Here is a 19,149-nt window from a genome sequence, read left to right on the forward strand (position 1 = left end):
TAAGATCCCGCAAGCTGCACAGTGCAGCAAAAAAAAAGAAAAAAAAAAAAGAAATAGCTCTTTGTCCAGGAGATAACTGCTATCATTAATTTGTATTTTCATTCACATTCATATCTATGTGCTTTTACATGTATACATTCTTACAAAATACCCAGTATTTTCTGCATGATTTTAGACTGAAGATACACTGTATGAAAAATAATGGTACTATGTATTCTTCTCAGTACTTTAGTACTCACTCATTTTTCTTTTCATAATAACCACATTAAGCAGAACAATTATTATCCCCATTTCACAGAGAAGGAAACTGAGGCCAAGATGGGTTAAGTCACTTGCCAAGGTCACACATGTAGTAAATAGTGGAGATGGGTTTGAATTCAGGAGTCTGACTCCAGAGTATCTGCATGACTAAGCCACACTGTTTCAAATACTGTTATATTGTTATACTATGTTTCTTTTGCAACCTGCTTTCCCCTTCATCAACATTATATTTGCAAGATTCCTCCATAATGATACAGGAAGCCATAGTTCAGTCCTTTTCATTACAGCACAGTATTTTGTTCAATCAATAGGCCACAATTCAGTTATTTATTCTACTATTAATAGAGATTATAACCAACAATACTGCAAGTACATTCTTGCACAGGTCTCCCTGTGCATATATGCAAGAGTTCTAGGATATATATCTATGGGAAGGATTTCTGGGTCACATGGTATGTGCATCTTCAAACTAACTAGATATTTCCAATTATTCTCCATAATGGATATCATTTTACTTTATCAGCTTGTAAAAAATTCTGCTGTCTCTGGTTACAATATAAAAAATAACCAAGCACTACAAGAAAGTGGAGTAATATGTCAAGAAAGGTGACAAGAAATGGAAGTTAAACAGAATAGTATAGTAACCCAAATCTGCCATTTATCAATTCAACTATATTCAACACTTGCATCTTCCCTGAAAAGCATGAATGTGATGTATTACTATAAATATTAAAATCCCTGAATTCTTTCCAGAGGAAGGAGTGAATAATGTTAAAGTGGAGCACCTTCACAATCCAGTGTTTCATTGACCCCCTCTTTTCCTTAAACATTGCCATAGGTTTCCTCTCTACTAGCCTGAAACATGTTGCTTTATTTTATACTCACAATCATGTAGTACTAAAGGGTTGAAACTCTCTTTCACATACAGATACAGATATAATATAGAGATATAGGTCTCAAGTAAGTTTTCTCAGTGAAGAACTTGTAAAGTTGTAAGCAAACAACATGTTTACTGTAAGAAATTTTAGTCCAATTGTTTGATAATTTACATGAGCTTTAAAACACTGCATAAGAAAAATTCTTATATAAAAGAAATATAAGCAAACTTTGGAAGGTAACTATTCTTTTCAAAATATTTTACCTTAAGACTCCTTTCAGGGACTTCCCTGGTGGTGCAGTGGATAAGAATCTGCCTGCCAATGCAGGGGACACGGGTTTGAGCCCTGGTCCGGGAAGATCCCACACGCTGCAGAGCAACTAAGCCTGTGTGCCACAACTACTAAGCCTGTGCTCTAGAGCCTGCGAGCCACAACTACTGAGCCCACGTACCACAACTACTGAAGCCCGTGCGCCTAGAGCCCGCACTCTGCAACAAGAGAAGCCACTGCAATGAGAAGCCCGTGCACAGCAACGAAGAGTAGCCCCCGCTTACCACAACTAGAGAAAGCCTGTGCGCAGCAACAAAGACCCAATGCAGCCAATAAATAAATAAATAAATAGATAGATAGATTTAAGAAAAGATTCTTTTCAAAAGCTTTCTCCCTTATGCATTAAAGTAGAATCAAATGCAGTTTGCTTCTAAATTAAGAGCACTATACTGCTTCCTCTGCAGCTTGGAGGGACATCAAGGATGATGCCTTTCAGGTATAGAGAAGGGGGGAGGATTAGCAGGAGTGCAGGGTGGGAGGAGAGAGAGAAAGCCTCCAAAACACAAGCTCATGGAAGATTGTAAACACTGCACTTTTATCCTTCAGGCCAGCTAGGCACCTTAATCCATTTGTCTTGTCCCCCTACCCACCATGCTCTCTGAAACTGCCTCACTTTCTTCTATGCTCCTCTTTCACTAGTCTCTCCTCCTTTGTCCTATTGTGGCAGGACAGGATTTACAATATGCAAGTGCTACCCTCCTGTATGCTTTCTTTCACTTGATGCCCCATCCCTAAAGAAGATATGCTCTTTCATCTCACAGATGCTTCCTGTCCTTCCTGGTGTGCCTTACAGAGCAGGGGTAGCAAATTCAAATGCCCACAGGAGGTAGAAAAGCAACCTGAATGAGGAAAAGTGGGGAGGGATCATGGAGAACTGGAGTGATGCCCCACCAATGGAGACGGCTGCTATCAAGCTCCCGTCGATTCTTACCATGGAGAAAATGGGATCCCAGTGCTGCCAGGTCTTTTAATTTTCCAGAAGATCTGGAAATCCAGATTTTTAGGTGAAATTCACCCACTGTTAAATGTTGGAAACTAACTCAATAAAGACAACAGCAACACTCTACAACTTAAACTAAGTTGTGGGCTGCCGTTTTGCCACCTCTACTTTAAGGAGAATTTTCTCTTGGCCAGCTTGATTCCCAGACCTTTTGCAGAATTGAAAAAAGGAGTAGAGAGAACCAAGGTCTGGGAGGTGAAATAAAATACATAAGGACCTAACTGGATGAGGTAAGAGGATCTAGATAACAAAGAGCTGGCAGAGAGAGAGGGTAAGAGGAAAAGAGGTCCCAGGGCTGGGCAGTCTAGGTGTGGAGAGATGGGAAGTTTGTGAGTGTGATGCTCTAGAGGAGCTCTGAGTGAGAAATTTCTCAGGGTGGAGGTGGGTGAGGAAAGAGCATGAATATCAGTAAATATGGGTCATAAAAGAGATCCCTTTTAATGTTCTTCAGAGAAATTAGACAGGGATTGGAACTCTTTTTACAGTTCTTTCTGGATGCAGGATTGGGCTATTAAAATGTGACTTAAAAAAGAGACAGAAAAGAAAGAAAAAAACACAAAAATTAATAAAAAAGAAAAAGAAAATGTGACTCCACGTGGAGACCAGGTCACTTCGAGCCCTGGGAATTGGTAAGAATAAGTTTCTTTTTTTTCTTTTTTTTTGTGGTACGCGGGTCTCTCACTGTTGTGGCCTCTCCCATTGCGGAGCACACGCTCCAGACGCACAGGCTCCAGACGCGCAGGCTCCAGACGCGCAGGCTCAGGGGCCATGGCTCACGGGCCTAGCCGCTCCGCGGCATGTGGGATCTTCCCGGACCGGGGCACGAACCCGTGTCCTCTGCATCGGCAGGCGGACTCTTAACCACTGCGCCACCAGGGAAGCCCAAGAATAAGTTTCTTGATTGCAGACAACCAAAAGCAACTCTGGATAATTTAAGAAGAAAACGGATTGATTGGAAGGATATTAGGTACATCAAAGAATTGGTAGGAAAACTAGAAAAGCAGGCTCAGAAAATGAGCAGGAATGAGAGGACTTGGCAGTCTGAAAGACAGCTAGATCACACCACCGGAACAGTCTGCTTATCTTGTCACTACTGGACACTCACTGTTACATCCCTGACTGCACTCTCACTGCTGTCACTCCACTGGACACTGGCAGCTGCCACTAGCAACATAAATGATACTATAATATACTGTTCTTGCTTCTTTGTATTAAGACTCAAAGTGCTGAGTCCAGAGCTTCCAAATGGCTGACCTTAGGTCACATGCCTATTCTCTAGCTGTGAGGAATCTGGGAGAACAAGGGTCAGTTCTTTTTGGCTTCCCCAGTGGGAGGCAGAAAGCGCCTCCTGACAAAATTCATGCAATGGCAGCTTCTCCAAACAGGAAGTTTGCTTGTATCAAGTACTGGGTAGCCATACATCTATTACAGAACCTCAGTGGAGGTAGTACCCTGTGTGAAAGAATGATTAGGAGATGGCCAGTTTATCAGCCAGTATAGGATTCTTTTTATTTTTATTTTTAAAAATTTACTTATTTTTTGGGCCACACTGCGAAGCATGCAGGATCTTAGTTCCCCTGACCAGGGATTGAACCCCCACCCCCTGCAGTGGAAGCACAGAGTCTTAACCACTGGACTACCAGGGAAGTCCCCAGGATAGGATTCTTAATGCTGCAGTAACAGATAACTCCAGAAGCTCAGTGGCTCACAGCAAGAAAGGTTTACTTCTCGTTCGTGTCCATTGTAGATTGTCCACATTACTAATCTCATAGCATGGGGGAAAAAAAGGAGCATAGCAAGCCATGTTCTGACTCTTAAAGCTTATGCTTGGAAGTGACAAATGTAACTTCTGCTCACATATTCCTAGTCCAAGCAAACCATGTAGCCAAACCTGATATCTGTGGGACAGGGAAGTATGATATGACTCCAAGGAGGGGCAATTATTGTACTATTTTGGAAAAAGAAATAAAGTCATTTTCAGGGAGCAGGGTATGCTAAGTAATAGGAATGAGCATATTAGAGGCAAGAAACAAAGTGGTGTTTGTGCAGTAGCTATAAATAGCTTGCTATTAATGAAGTATAAGGCTCAGGACAGGAGGAAGTAAGATGCAGCAGTAGTGACAGGTGGGGGAGAGGTCAGTAGACCCTTGTCAAGAGCTTGATCCTTATTCTGTAGGCAATGAGGCACCCTTGAGGGCTTTTAAAGAGGAATGTGAGATGGCTAGATTTATGCTTTAGACAGACTACTTTATGTAAAGGTTGATTTGAGAGAGATCTGTTAGGAGGTTATTGCATTTATTCAAGTGAAGGATGACAGCCTGAACTAGAGAAGTTAATAGGGGTGAAGAGGTGGTGACAGACAGAGAAAAGGCAGAATGGTTGGGTCTGTTGATTGATCAGTTGTGAAGGGTTAGAGAAAAAGAGGCAGGGAGGATGCTCCAGAGTGTCCAGACTGGGCAATTCAATTTCTTTCACCTTCCCACCAAATGATAAAGCTGAATGTCCCAACATCACCAAAGTATCTTAGAATCTAGGATCTTCTGTTTCCCTAGATGTGTACATCAGACCGGGCTAAAAGCTCCCAAGAAAATCAAAATGGCTAAACATCACCTCACACCCTAGTGTAAAAAGATAAAAGTTAGAAATGAATGTTCTTCCTCAGGCGACTACTTGATCTCTCTTTTCCATTTATCTCCCTTTTTATCATCCTATTCTTACTTCTTATCCTATCCTTTAAGATGCAGTGTCAGAGTGAGAAAGGCATTCACTCTTATATATGGCTGCTGAAAGGGTAGATTATAGCAAGCTTTTTGGAAAACAATTTGGCAATACGCTCCAAGAGCTTAACTGTATTCATAGACTTTGACCAGATATCCTACATCTGGCAATCCAACCTAAGAAGATAATTATCAATGAGAACAGAGATTTATGTACACAAATGTTTATTCCAGCATTACTCAGCATTGTAAAAAACAGGAAACAAACTCAATGTAAAAATTAGGACATGGTTAGGACACATCTATGTTTTCATTAATGATGTTTACAAAGACATTTAAATGAAATGGAAGAATGCTTATATGATAACATTACAGAAAAAACAGGATATAAAAGTAAATGCCTATAATAAAATCAAGTTTGTTTTACAAGAGCATAGAAAAAACTGGAAGAAATTATATCCGAGTGTTATAGTATTACGGTGATGTTTGTTTTCTTCATTTTCCTCAGATTTCTAGAATGTGATGATTTCTTTTATCATCAGGAGAAAAGGTGCTTTTCCCAACCCTACCTGACTTCTACCCCTTAGATCAACTCTGAGGTTATAAGGCAAGGTCATTGACGATGCAAAATATTTAAAAGACAAGTACAGCCAACTGGACTTCTGGAGCACATTACTAGAAAAGAGAGTACAGCATCGAACTGAGATGCACTCACCTATCCACAGAAACTCAGGTTGCAGATTACGATTAGGAAGCTACAAGATACCAAGCCACCAGTGATGCTGGACTGATAGAGGTGGCCTCTCACTTTCTGCCACTTCCTCCATCAGGAGAGCTCTGCTTTCTGAGTATCACTTCATTTTTGTGGACCAGGACTAAGACTTAACTCCTCACATCCAACTTTTGGGCTCTCTCAATAATTATTGGGATGAGAGCAAGCATGGGCTGGGGAACACGTTGCTCTTTAACCATGATTAATAAGACACTTAATAATTGGTCTTATTAATCCAAGAAACATTAGAGGGAGAGGGAGAAAGAATATACTAGCTCCCATAATTCCACAGATGACTTGCTAGGCAGCTGGTAGTTTTCCCAGTCATATAATCATACATAAAGAATATAGAGAAACAGACAGATTCAAGAAATATTTAGGAGGCAGGATATTCAGGGCTTAGTGGTTTATCGTATGTTCACAGTGAGGGGGAGGGAGAAATCGCAAATGACTGAGGAGCATTTGGGGTCAAAGGGACTAAACTGGTACACCTGGCAGGTATGGTAGGGCCGGAACAATGTTCTTGTTGGAGAAGGGGGTACAAATATGGAAAAGGGGGAGGCGAGAATAAACTTTGAGGTATCGGATTGGAATTGTAGAGATTGCTGTGAAGTCAGAGTTATTTACATATATAAATGAGAGAGGGGCAGAGAAGCGGGGGAAGAGAGAGAGAGACAGAGAGAAAGAGAAAGAGAGAGAATGTTAGAACAGATATAGCTGTAGATACAGGAGTAATCCTAGCTCTTTTTGGTGAGAGGCCTGCAAGCAATGACACCCAGATCTTGGTTTCTAAGTAGCTTACTAAAAGGAACCAGAGTTCATTGGATAAGTTGCCAGTTCTAGGGCTGTGCCATGGAAAGTAAAGATGAGTCTGAAACATCTTCTTGTTCCAGAAAATAAGGACGCTCCCAAAGTATATTGGGAACATGTTAAAGGATACAGAATTTAACCTGAAGGGGCTCCCAGTGGTGAAATATGGGACATTTTGAGCATCAAAATAAATAATATTAATAATGGGTTATAAACCATTGAACAAAAGGAATCCATGAGTCTATACTGGTATAAAGAAATGAATAAATAAATGGAAAGAATGCCAGCTAATTAATGTAGAAGGAATAATGGAATTAGAAAATGAACATTTAGTAACAACCACAGTAATAATTTATTCAGGCAAAGTAGCAGGTGAAGGTTTGATGAGAAAAAGGATATTTACATAGTCCCAAAGTATCTTCCCACAAAATACTTAAAAATTATATGTTAATTAGTAACTACAAAATATTTATTAATTATCTCTGAGTGGAGAAACAAAATGAGAAAGGTTAGTATTACCAGTAAGAAGACACATTGCCACTGTGTGCTTCCTGATATGATGCACTGAGGACACAGCATCGCATTTGTAATATTCCTGACCCCCAAACCATAACTTGTATCTAATCATGAGGAAACAACAAACAAACCCAAACTGAAGGTCATACAAAGTACCTGGCCCTCAAAAATACCAAGACTATAAAAGATAAGGAAAGTCTGAGAAACTGTCCTGATTTTGATAGGGATGCTGTCGTTTTTGTCTAACAGTGCCCCTTGTTTATAAGGCCGATGGGACATCATGTCTGCAACTTACTATTAAATCGTTTATAAAATTATACATAATTGATATCTCATATATTTATACATGTGAGATAATGAGAAGGGGAGGGAAAGAGAGAGAGAGAGAAAAGGCAAGAGAATGGTGAAATATTAATAAGAGGGAATCTAGGTCTTGGGTGAAGGGTGTATAGAATTTCTTTGTACCATTTCCTATAACTCTGATCTCAAACTAAAAAAATAGGAAAGAAGCTATTGAATATCAAAAAACATATTTTTCAGAAAAAATATCTTTGACATAGTATTAGAGATAGATATTGCTAAGGAACTGAATAAAATAAGTGGCTTGGGTAAACAGCAAGCTTCAGAGATGTGTCCCCAGTGCCAACATGGTGTGACAGGCAGAAAGCAGATATGGCTGTCTGGGTCCAGATTACAACTCCTCCGGTGCTTTTGCCTAGTCCCTTCCTCCAATGATGATGCAGAGTAATTACAGAAATGTAGCAACCTAATAGAAGACAATACAATAAACTACTCAAAAGCCAATAGGCACCATCTAGTGGCAAGAAGGTGATTTTCCCCATAGTTTAAGGATGGTCCATTTGCACGCCTACCAGCAATGTGAGAGTTCCCGAAGTTTCACATCTTCACCAAGCTTGCTAAGGTCAGACTTGTCAAGTTTTATCATTTTGATAAATATGGGATGTTATTTCCTATAAACTTGCAGTTAGATTTAGAGGCTTGGTTTAGATTTAGGTTTATTTACTTAGGCAAAGATACTTCATTCATTATGCTGTATACTTCCTATTGTATCACAACAAAAGGCACATAATGCTGATTGTCAATCAATAGGTTCAAAAGTGGTCAACCTGATTCATCAACACATGTAATAATAACGTCCCTCATCAACATGTCACCTAATGATTTTAGCAGCCATTGATAGTCTCCTATGCTTCACTTACTCATCCCTAACCCCTTCCTCCCCCAGAACTTCTGGCAACCACTGATCTTTTACTGTCTCCATAGTTTTGCCTTCTCCAGAATGTCATATAATTAGAATCATACAGCATGTAGTCATTTCAGATTTGCTTCTTTCACTTAGCAGTATGCATTTAAAGTTCCTCCATGTCTTTTTGTGGCTTGACAGCTCATTTATTTTTATTGCTGAATAATATTCCATTGTTTGGTTGTACCACGGTTTATATATCCATTCACCTACTGAGGGACATCTTGGTTGCTTCCAAGTTTTGGCAATTATGAATAAAACTGCTATCAACATCTGTGTTCAGGTTTCTCTGTGGATATTTAGGTAAATACCAAAGGATGTGATTGCTGGGTCATATGGTAAGAGTATGCTTAGTTTTGTAAGAAACTGCTAAACTGTTTTCCGAAGTGGCTGTACCATTTTGCATTCCTACTAGAAATGAATGAGTTTCTGTTGCACCACATCCTTCCCAGCATTTGGCGTTGTCACTGTTTTGGATTTTAGCCATTGTAATACGTGTGTATTGGTATCTTGTTGTTTTAATTTGCAATTCTCTAATGACATACCATGTTGAGCATTTTTTCACATGCTTATTTGCCATACCTTGCTTCTGGTTTTTTCCTTCCACTATATGTAACCATTTTTATTGGCTTTTGGTTTGTCCTTCTATTGTTACTTAAAACACACACACACACATATATCTATAGTCTCCTTTCTTACACAGGAAGTAGCATACTGTGCATATTCCATAGCGTTTGTTTTTTCTTTTTTCTCCCCCACAGCACTTTACAGGGCATCTTTTATAGCAGCATAGGATGAATCATATGGATGTACCATTGTTTCTTACACTAGTCTCTTACTGATGAACATTTGAATGGTTTCTAATCTTTTACTATTACAAATAATACTACAATGAATCACCTTGTACATACATCATTTCAAATTTCTGCCTATATATCTTCGTGATACATTTTATAGAAAGGTGATTATAGTGTCCAAGGTTAAATGCATACGTAATTTTGCTAGATATTGCCAAATTCCCCTGATATTCCTGCATTCCGACCAGCAATGTATGAAAATGCCTGCTTCCCTGCAGATTTTCCAATAACATGTTTTGTCAAACTTAAGGATTTTTGCCAACGTGATGAAAAACTGTAATGTTCTACATTTTAGCTGTATGGTGGGTACAAAGAAGTTTGTTCTGTTCTTAATTACACATTTTGATGCATCTAAGATATTTTATAAAACAAGCTAACATAAGGAATTGCTTTTAAAGAAGATAGGTTTTTGGGCTTCCCTGGTGGCGCAGTGGTTGAGAGTCTGCCTGCCGATGCAGGGGACATGGGTTCGTGCCCCGGTCTGGGAAGATCCCACATGCCGCGGAGTGGCTGGGCCCGAAATATACCACTTTTATTGATAATCTAACTGTTGATTAAAGAACTAGAGGGAATTCCTGCTGGTCCAGTGGTTAGGCCTCCATGCTTCTACTGCAGGGGGCACAGGTCTGATCCCTGGTTGGGGAACTAAGATCTTGCAAGCCGTGTGGCCCGGCCAAAAAGAAAAAAAAAAAAAATTGGAACAATAGCTGCTAGAACTAGAAAGAATTTCAGAGATATGAAAGTCTTATCATTCAACAAATTAAAACTCTTGGGCTCAAAGAAGCCAGGTAATTAGCTTCAAGTCATATGGTTAATGAAAAACAACAAGCTCACTTTAAAAAAATAAATAAATTTATTTATTTTTGGCTGCGTTGGGTCTCCGTTGCTGTGCGCGGGCTTTCTCTAGTTGCGGCGAGCGGGGGCTACTCTTCATTGCGGTGCGCAGGCTTCCCATTGCGTTGGCTTCTCTTGTTGCGGAGCATGGGCTCTGGCGCGCGGGCTTCAGTAGTTGTGGCTCATGGGCTCTAAAGCTCATGCTCAGTAGTTGTGGTGCACGGGCTTAGTTGCTCCGCGGCATGTGGGATCTTCCCGGACCAGGGCTCGACCCTGTGTCCCCTGCGTTGGCAGGCGGATTCCCAACCACTGCACCACCAGGGAAGTGCCCAATATTAAGTCTTGAGTCACAGTACTGAATAGGAGTTGCCAGGATATTTCTCATAACATCTGTTAGTTCCATGGATGACAGCTGGGGTTTTGTTAACACCTGATGCCTAATGCTCTGCCATTTGGTAAGAAATTTCTTTCCTGTAAGGATTGAATGAGTAGCTATTTTTCATATCCATATAAAACACCTCACACCCAACTTCACCTTGCTGAATGTTTGGATGGTAGGATGTATATACAAAGCTGATACAACACTTACTTTGCGTCCACCAGGATGAAAAAGATGGTACACAGCTTCCTTTTTAATGACTGTGAGAACTAGAAAAGTTAATTTCCCTCCTAAGACCACCTAGCTGAATCAACCCAAGCTTTAAAATCCTTGGTGAATTTTCCTTATTATGAAATTTCTTTTAAAGCAAAATTAAAGAACAGCTTATTAGTCATTGCCAATACCAAAAATTATACAACAACTTCCACTGATTCTCCATAGATAGAAGGCTCATCTTTCAGAGAGGTGGGGCAGAGAGAAAATTGTTTCAAGTGATCACTTCCTTTTAATGTTTTCTTTTGTGTTTATATGTGAGGCTTTCTTCATTTTTTCACGATGATTTCTCTAGCCCGTATTAAGGACTGTTTTTTTTTTCTTAAGCTGTTGAATTTTTTATTTCTTATTAAAAATCATTAAGTTCAGTAGAACTGTTAACAATGAGAGTTTTAAAAAAATAATAACTGGGGATTCCCTGGTGGTCCAGTGGTTAGGACTCGGCACTCTCACTGTCCTGCAAACAATACCCCCTGGATCAAATGGTATAAAAACTTTTAGGGCTTTTGATATCTACTACAGAATTTCTCTTGGTAAAGCTTATATAATTTATACACTCAAAAGCATTTTAACCCCCCCCCTTTTTTTTTTTACTTTCTTACAGATAAGATTTTAAATTTGTTGGTCCTACTCTATAGATAATACATGTCTAGCTTGATAATATTTATCAATATCCAATGGAACGTTGATCCATTAGCATCCATTTAGTACAATGTTAGCCATTAGAAATCTTACCATATAGTAGCTAACTATTAATCTGAGAGCCATTTCTAGCATTAAATAAAGATGAAAATTAAACTTAAAAACTTATCTTTGAATTGCTTCAAAATATATTCAGGAAAATACTTTTTTTTTTTTTTTTTACAAACTACTGTATCATTGGAGAATGAGCAAGAGTCACAAGAAAGGTAGGTTTTGAACAGAACCATATATTTATATCATAATATAAACATTTGGAAATTATTCCTAAAGTTGTATAGGCTGAAACTATAATAGAAATGTTTTTTAATTTAGATAAATTAATGGATAATTGAAAAATGATTGACTCAAAAGAGAGATTAAGTATACTATATATAATTTTCACAGAGCAACTTTTCTACAAACTAGATTATAAATACTAGACTAATAATCTGATCCCAAATGGAATTATTATATTCTATTGTCCTTACATTCATTCATTCAACAAATATTGAGTGCCTATATGTGCCACTTAAAGATTTTGTCTTTTTTCTATAAACAGTCTTCCATTCGCAATTTCATATTCTACATAGCAAGAGTTTAGATTTCCATGATACCTAAATAAAAAATAATATAGAGGGACTTCCCGTGATTGCCCTGGTAGTCCAGTGGTTAAGATTCTGAGCTCCCAATGCAGGGGGCCGGGGTTTGATCCCTGGTCAGGGAACTACATCCCGCATGCTGCAACTAAGAGACCGGTGCAGGAAAAAAAAAAAAAAAAAAAAAAAAAATATATATATATATATATATATATATATATATATATACACACACACACACACACACACAGAGAGAGAGAGAGAGAGAGAGAGAGGCTTCCCTGGTGGTCCAGTGTTTGAGACTCCACACTTCCACTGCAGGGGTCATGGGTTTGATCCCTGGTCGGGGAACTAATAAAATCCTGCATGCCATGTGGCCAAAAATAAATTAATAAATAAATAAAAATAATAAATAAATAAAATAATGTAGAGAGTATTAAATCTTTGATATTTATGGAGACAAATGTGACTGGTGAATGACCTTGTAGTCCTAGAAAGAGAATTGCTGCGACTGGGGTTTCCCTGTTTCTGAAGTGGGAGGTGCTGCATCTTCCCACTAAGTCTCCAGATGCTAGGAGCCGCTTTCTCAGCACTGCTCAAAACTGCTGGCAATTAAGCTCAGACTGCCCAAGTGGTCCACTTATCCCCGTGACACTCTCATGCTCACCTTGCCTAAAGAGGGGGTGGGTCCCTCTATTAGAGGATGGCCCCCACATTATACCCACTATGTCCTGGCTCAAGTACATCTCTTTTTAGAATGTGTAAAGAGGGGGAACACATCCACCTGCTGCCCCTTCTACCTGGAGTTCCTGCTGGCTCAAAGTGATACCGCTGATACTCACTGGAGCCCTTTGCATGGCAATATTTAAGTAAACATTGTGGGAATCTTGGATCTGTCAGGGTCCCACTACCCGCTTCCAGCCTTCTCCTCAACTCTACCATGTCTTGGCGAAACTACTAGAGTCCCAGGCAGGACCATTAAGGCACATTCCCTTCTCCTCTACGCCCCCTGAGCTTCCCTGAGGGCAGCTCCACTGCTTTTTGTTCCCTTACCCAACACACACAGGAGCTGGGATGTGAGGAGTTGAGGGCGGCCGACTAACTTCTAAACCCTACGGGTTCTCCTGCATTTCTTCCCCACCCTCCCCAGGTTTGAGGAGTGTTTCTATTTTGGATCTTGGTGATGGGGAAGGAACTGGCCTCTCTGTTGCATTTTCTTTCAAAACTTTTTTTTTAATGACCTTACATCTCGACATTCCTTTTGAACTTAGAAAGCTAGGATTCAGTGTTTTTTTCTCACACCCAGAACTGACCTCTGTCTTGACCCTACCCAGATGGTGGCCTCTTGTTTTGCAGCCCAAAGGGGAGAGATGGTCATAGGTTTGGGGAACAAAATACATGGACTAACACCTCATAGAATCATCCCATCACATATCTCATGAATATCATGTTTTGTTGTTGTAATATCATGTAAAATTGTTATGTTGTAATATGTGAAAATAATAGGAAAAATGTAATTATACCTTGATTAAAGCGATATAAAATGAAAATGTCTGTATAGAAAATAAGACAGAGATGAGGAATACTAACTTGCTAATCTTGGTTACATTTAGAGTGGAGGGATTATGAGTGAGATTTTATTTCTGTTTTCAAAATGCTTGTGATTACTTTCATAAGTAGGAAAAAAAGTGAATTTACCAAAAGTAAAAGTGAAATGTCTCTTCATTGCTTGCATGTACATTTCCTTGAGCAGACCTTGAATAATGAAGAAATAACCTACATTTATAGATAATGATCCCAGTCTTCTGTGGTAAGCCATTCTAGTGCTCTAATAACCTTCTTGGTCAGGAAGTTTTCCTTTTATCAGTCATTAAATATCTTCTGCTATATTATTATAATGTTTCTTATGTCTCTGGCTAAAGTTTTAGCTTGTTATTTAGCCAATGTTTACATTGTGGTTAACCACAAAGGAAAAGTATATTCATATATTATAAATAACAATAATATGTTAGCTAAACTATCAGTTGTTTATTGAAAGCATTACAAATTATATAAACCTCTATCATAAAGTATCATAATATATTGGAATAAATATAAACAGGGATAAAATAATTTGTCTTTATCTACCAGACTTCTCAGTATATGGGAGACTTCCAATAAATGATTATTAAATAAATTAAATTTTATGATTTTAAAAATTATGATCATTTCTTACGTATATAATGATTTGAAACATCTTGATTTTTGAAAGTCTTTGGATTAAAATCCGGATCAAGGCTTTTAGATATTTATTTGAAAAATTGTCATCATCTACAATATGAGAGCTTTGCCTGGAGGGTCTAACTAACCCTTTCACCCTCTATAAAGACATGTAATTCTTTTTTTTTTGGCCTTAGTTCCCCAACCAAGGATTCCCCGGCAGTGAAAGCGCTAAGTCCTAACCATTGGACTGCCAGGGAATTCCCTCAAGGTATGTAATTCTATGACTTTATGATTCATTAGCCCACAAATGCCAAAAAATTCAAACCTAGTTATTTTTTATATTTAAATATTGTTTTATTTATTTTAAGAAACATTAAAAAAAATTAGAACTGGCATATTTAGGCCAGACCTGTATTGTCAATAGAAACAAAGTTGAGTGCTTCTCTAGTCTAGTGGATTCAGATAGCAGAGCTGTGTGACTAAACAATCCTCCCTCAAGATGACAGAAGGTAGGCTATTTTTACATGTAGTGAGGATAGTTTTTTTAAAAAGGCTCTATGATTTATACAGTCTTTTTCACACTCCATGTTGACTATGCACATGGCCTAAAATAAAACAGTATTAAGAGTACAGTAGAAACACTACAGAGACAGCTCATTGACAATCAACAGCTTTGGAAGTTTTGATTATAAAATCACAGAAATTGCCTGGAGAAAGGGGGAAAGGTTAAACCCCCTAACTAAGGTGTTCTTCAGCCACTGGTGCAGAATTTTGTATAGTTTCAGCAATGGCCCAAAGGAGTAGCAATTCAGACGGGATAATCAATCCCTAGTCTGGAGGTCCCTGAAACATTTCTGAGGACATTGTAGGCAGTTTTAGGATTAACCAAGGAATTTCACTCAGTACGATCTGACTAGGGATCCCTTAATATCATGAACTCAGGCTGTGAAAACTCCAAGGGCAGTGTTTCCCAAAGTGTAATACCTGGGGTATTTAAGGCAGTGACATTTTCCCTGCCCACCCCTCTGTGAACGTACTACCACAGTATGCTCTGGACCCATGCTGTCCAATATGGGGCCATCAGGCCCAAACAGCCATTGAATACTTGGAAGTGGCTAATCCAAATTAAAATGTGATGTGAAATACACACCCAATTTTGAAAGCATAGTAGGAAAAAAAAGAATGTAAAATGTCTGACTAATAGTTTTTTGCATGGATCACACATCGAAAAGATGTTTTGGATAAACTGGGTTAAGTAAAATGTATTCTTATTAATTTTGCTTGTCTCTTTTTACTTTTTTCAATGTGGTTATTAGAACATTTTTGATAACACATATGGTCTGCATTTGTGGCACACATTATATTTTAGCTGGACGGTGCTGCTCTGGACAGACACCACTGGGAAGACCTCCGTTCCATCCCAGCAGTCCACTCCCACAGCATGCTGGGAGCTACACCTGGGGCCACCAGAGAAAGCTCTGCCTGGCAAGGAGGAGGATTTATCTGATGACCACCAGCAGGGGGCTGTGCGGGAAGCTCTGTGCTGGGTGCTGGGGCGGAGCCAGGGGCTGAAGGCGGATGAGGTACAGGGAGGAAATAGATCTTTGCACTTTCGGTTTCCTGAAGTTTCCTTATTAAGTAGATTTATGTAAGCGGGGGGCAAAAAAAACGAGGGTGTTAACAAATATATTAGTACAGGTAAGTCTTTAGATATGTAAATATGGCAATTGAAGTTTGTTTTATACATCAAGGTGACTGTTTACTTAAGATTCTTTGACTAAAACCATTGATATATGTATATTAGAGTATGATTTTCTGTGTTTTATTGTGAATCATTAATTTTTCTGTTTCATACTAAGTACAGGGTTCATTTTCTCCATTCCATCAGGAGATAGCTTTTCATTCAAGGAAGGAGAGAAGCTAACTTCTCTGCCCCACACAGTTTCTTCTCTATCTACACCCGCAGCAGTCACCCTCTCTGTCTATGTTACTACTGACACTTAATCAAAGTGCCTACAGTAGGGACCCGTGGGAGGTGCTGGTAATATGCTAAGCTGTCCTTTTGAATGTTTCTATCAACCCCTGAAGACTAGAGTTGCATTAGTATGGAAGGACAGTCAAGAAATTTCTGTTTAAATAGGATACAGGAGTGCTACTAAAGACATTTTTTTTTTCTGTTAAAGTTAACAATGCAGGAAATTATAAAGAGCAGAAAAACAGTCTGAGAATGAAGGCAATTTCGCAAACAGAAATGAGTTCATTAACTATCTTCTTCTACAGAGAAATTTATTTATTTATTCACCTACTTGGTAATTTGATGAGAGTCTCCCAGCTAGGTGCAAGGCGAAGGTATATACAGTGGGTGCTAGTTTCATGAAATCTTCCAGGCAGTTAAGAAGAAATTCCACAGAGGACAATCTCTAGTACAGATCTGAAAACTTCAAAATGGAGAAACTCCAAATTAGCAAAGAGGGGAAGAAATTCTTTTTTAAAAAGAGAAAGATGTTAATTTTTACCTCTTGAAAAAGACCAAGAGCGCTGCCGTCAGTTCTAGTAGACTCCTTAACTGCAATGCGTCTCGTAGGCCAAATTTTCTACTGGGTTTTGATCCCACCATTGTTTAGAAGCAAAGAATTAAGTTGAACTAAAGAAGCCTAGCTTGTTTTTGGTCTTCATATTGTGTTATCAGTGTTATGAAATAACATGCAATATTAGAAAAACAAGCACAGGAAAAGGGAGTTCTTTGTAACGTCTTTATTTCTTTTGTATTTAAATTATTCCTGGGGGAAAAGAGAACAGAAGAGGCAAAAATGTTTCTTCCATTTTATAAATACATGTAGTACATAATCTCCTTAATTTGGAATTGATTTGGCTGAGCACCTCTGGGTGGGTACCGATGGAAGATGATGTGGAACACGCCTTGATCTGTTTCTAACACTACCAGTTGCAGCTATTAATGAGTTCTTAACACCAGGGTGTAAAACATATAGTCCTTATTTTTCTAAACCAAACGTCATCAGCGTTGACCCCTCATCTATTCATCTGTCAGGAAATCAAATCTCAGTTATTATTCAATCCCCTTTTCTCCCCTCCCCCCCCCGGAATCATACAAGAATCACAGGCTTATACTGTCCGAGGAACTGTGGGAAGAGGCCCAAACTTAGTCCTAGGATGGTTGTTGACTTCACTTCCATTGTTTCTTCTGTAGGTGCTGATCATTGATACTCTGGTGGGCTCAAGACTGCGGTGAATGAAGTAGGCCTTTGCTTAGTGCATTCCTGAATTTACCTGGAGGTAAAGAGTGCAGTACATGAATGGGGCTCTGATAGCTGCCATTCCTAGAACCAGATCCCACTTTGAGACTGGGGGCAGGTCCTGTCTTAGCTTGGGTTCCCCCAAAAGCAGAGCTGTGATAAGCACTTCTACATAGGCAGTGTAGAGTGACCGCAGAAAACAAGAGTAATATAGTGGGGAGATTGAAGCAGAGAAGGAGGAAAAGCCAATATGAGGTGTGTTTTGGAGGTCAATGCTTTGGGCAACAGGGCTTTGATTTGGCTAAAACCTTCTGAGCAGCATGCTAAGTGCCTTCCAGAATTGTCTGCTCAAAGGACTGGAGGTGGAAAAATTCATATGTACATCAGATATTGTCCCCACTTGTTGAGGGTTGCTGTATTAGTTTGCCTCAACTGCCATAAAAAAATCCAAGACAGGGTGGCTTAAATAACAGAAATTTATTTTCTCAGAGTTTTGGAGGCTAGAAGTCTAAGATCAAGGTGTGGACAGGTCTGGTTTCTCCTGAGGTCCGTCTCCTTGGCTTGCACAAGGCCACCTTCTTGCTGTGTTCTTACCTGGCCTTTTCTCTGTGCACAGGCACACCTGGTGTGTCCTCCTCTTCTTATATGGACACCAGTCCTATTAGATTAGGGCCCACCCTTATGACCTCATTTAACTTTAATTACCTCCTAAAGGCCCTAACTCCAAATACAATCACATTGGGGATTAGGGCTTAAAACTATGAATTTGGCAAGGGTCGGGATGGGTGGGGGGTTGGTACAACTATCAGTCCACAATAGTTGCCCTTGGAGGAGTTAACTGGACCACCAGAGTAGAGAACAAATTCATTAGTGCAAACTTACTGGAAATTCAAACTTGGATGAATTCAGAGGTGAGGAAGAAACAATACCAAGTTGGGATTTCAGATGCTTCTGCTCTCACCTTTTCCCTTCTCAAGTCAAAAACTAGACCTTATCTCTCCATCTAAAACCAACCAGGTTAATCCTTTTCAATGGACTGGAAACACAGCCAATCTTTACTTTCCTCCTGGGTGAGGCTATATATATATATATATATATATATATATATATATTTTATTTATTTATTTATTTTAAGAAGTTCTTTTTTTAAAAAATAAATTTATTTATTTTATTTATTTTTGGCTGCGTTGGCTCTTCGTTGCTGCACGCGGGCTTTCTCTAGTTGTGGAGAGCGGGGACTACTCTTCGTTGAGGTGCACAGGCTTCTCCTTGCAGTGCCTTCTCTGTTGAGGAGCACGGGCTCTAGGTGTGCGGGCTTTAGTAGCTGTGGCATGTGGGCTCAGTCTATGTGGCTTGAGGGCTCTAGAGCGCAGGCTCAGTAGTTGTGGCGCACAGGCTTAGTTGCTCCGTGGCATGTGGGATCTTCCCGGACCGTGTGGGATCTTCCTGGACCAGGGCTCGAACCCGTGTCCCCTGTACTGGCAGGCGGATTCTTAACCACTGCGCCACTGGGGAAGTCCCAAGG

The 19,149-nt window shown here is 39.5% G+C and overlaps 1 long non-coding RNA gene across 2 annotated transcripts in view; it reads right to left on the reverse strand.

The window, feature by feature from the left end:
- Positions 1-19,149, reverse strand: part of LOC132425459 (uncharacterized) — a 50,996-nt gene that overhangs the window by 17,665 nt on the left and 14,182 nt on the right. For both annotated transcript variants that reach the window (XR_009519442.1, XR_009519443.1), the window contains exon 2: positions 16,677-16,808. This is a non-coding gene — a long non-coding RNA (uncharacterized lncRNA). The remainder of the gene's footprint in view (positions 1-16,676; positions 16,809-19,149) is intronic.

Source organism: Delphinus delphis, chromosome 5 (assembly GCF_949987515.2).
Source record: "Delphinus delphis chromosome 5, mDelDel1.2, whole genome shotgun sequence".
Taxonomy (NCBI): domain Eukaryota; kingdom Metazoa; phylum Chordata; class Mammalia; order Artiodactyla; family Delphinidae; genus Delphinus; species Delphinus delphis.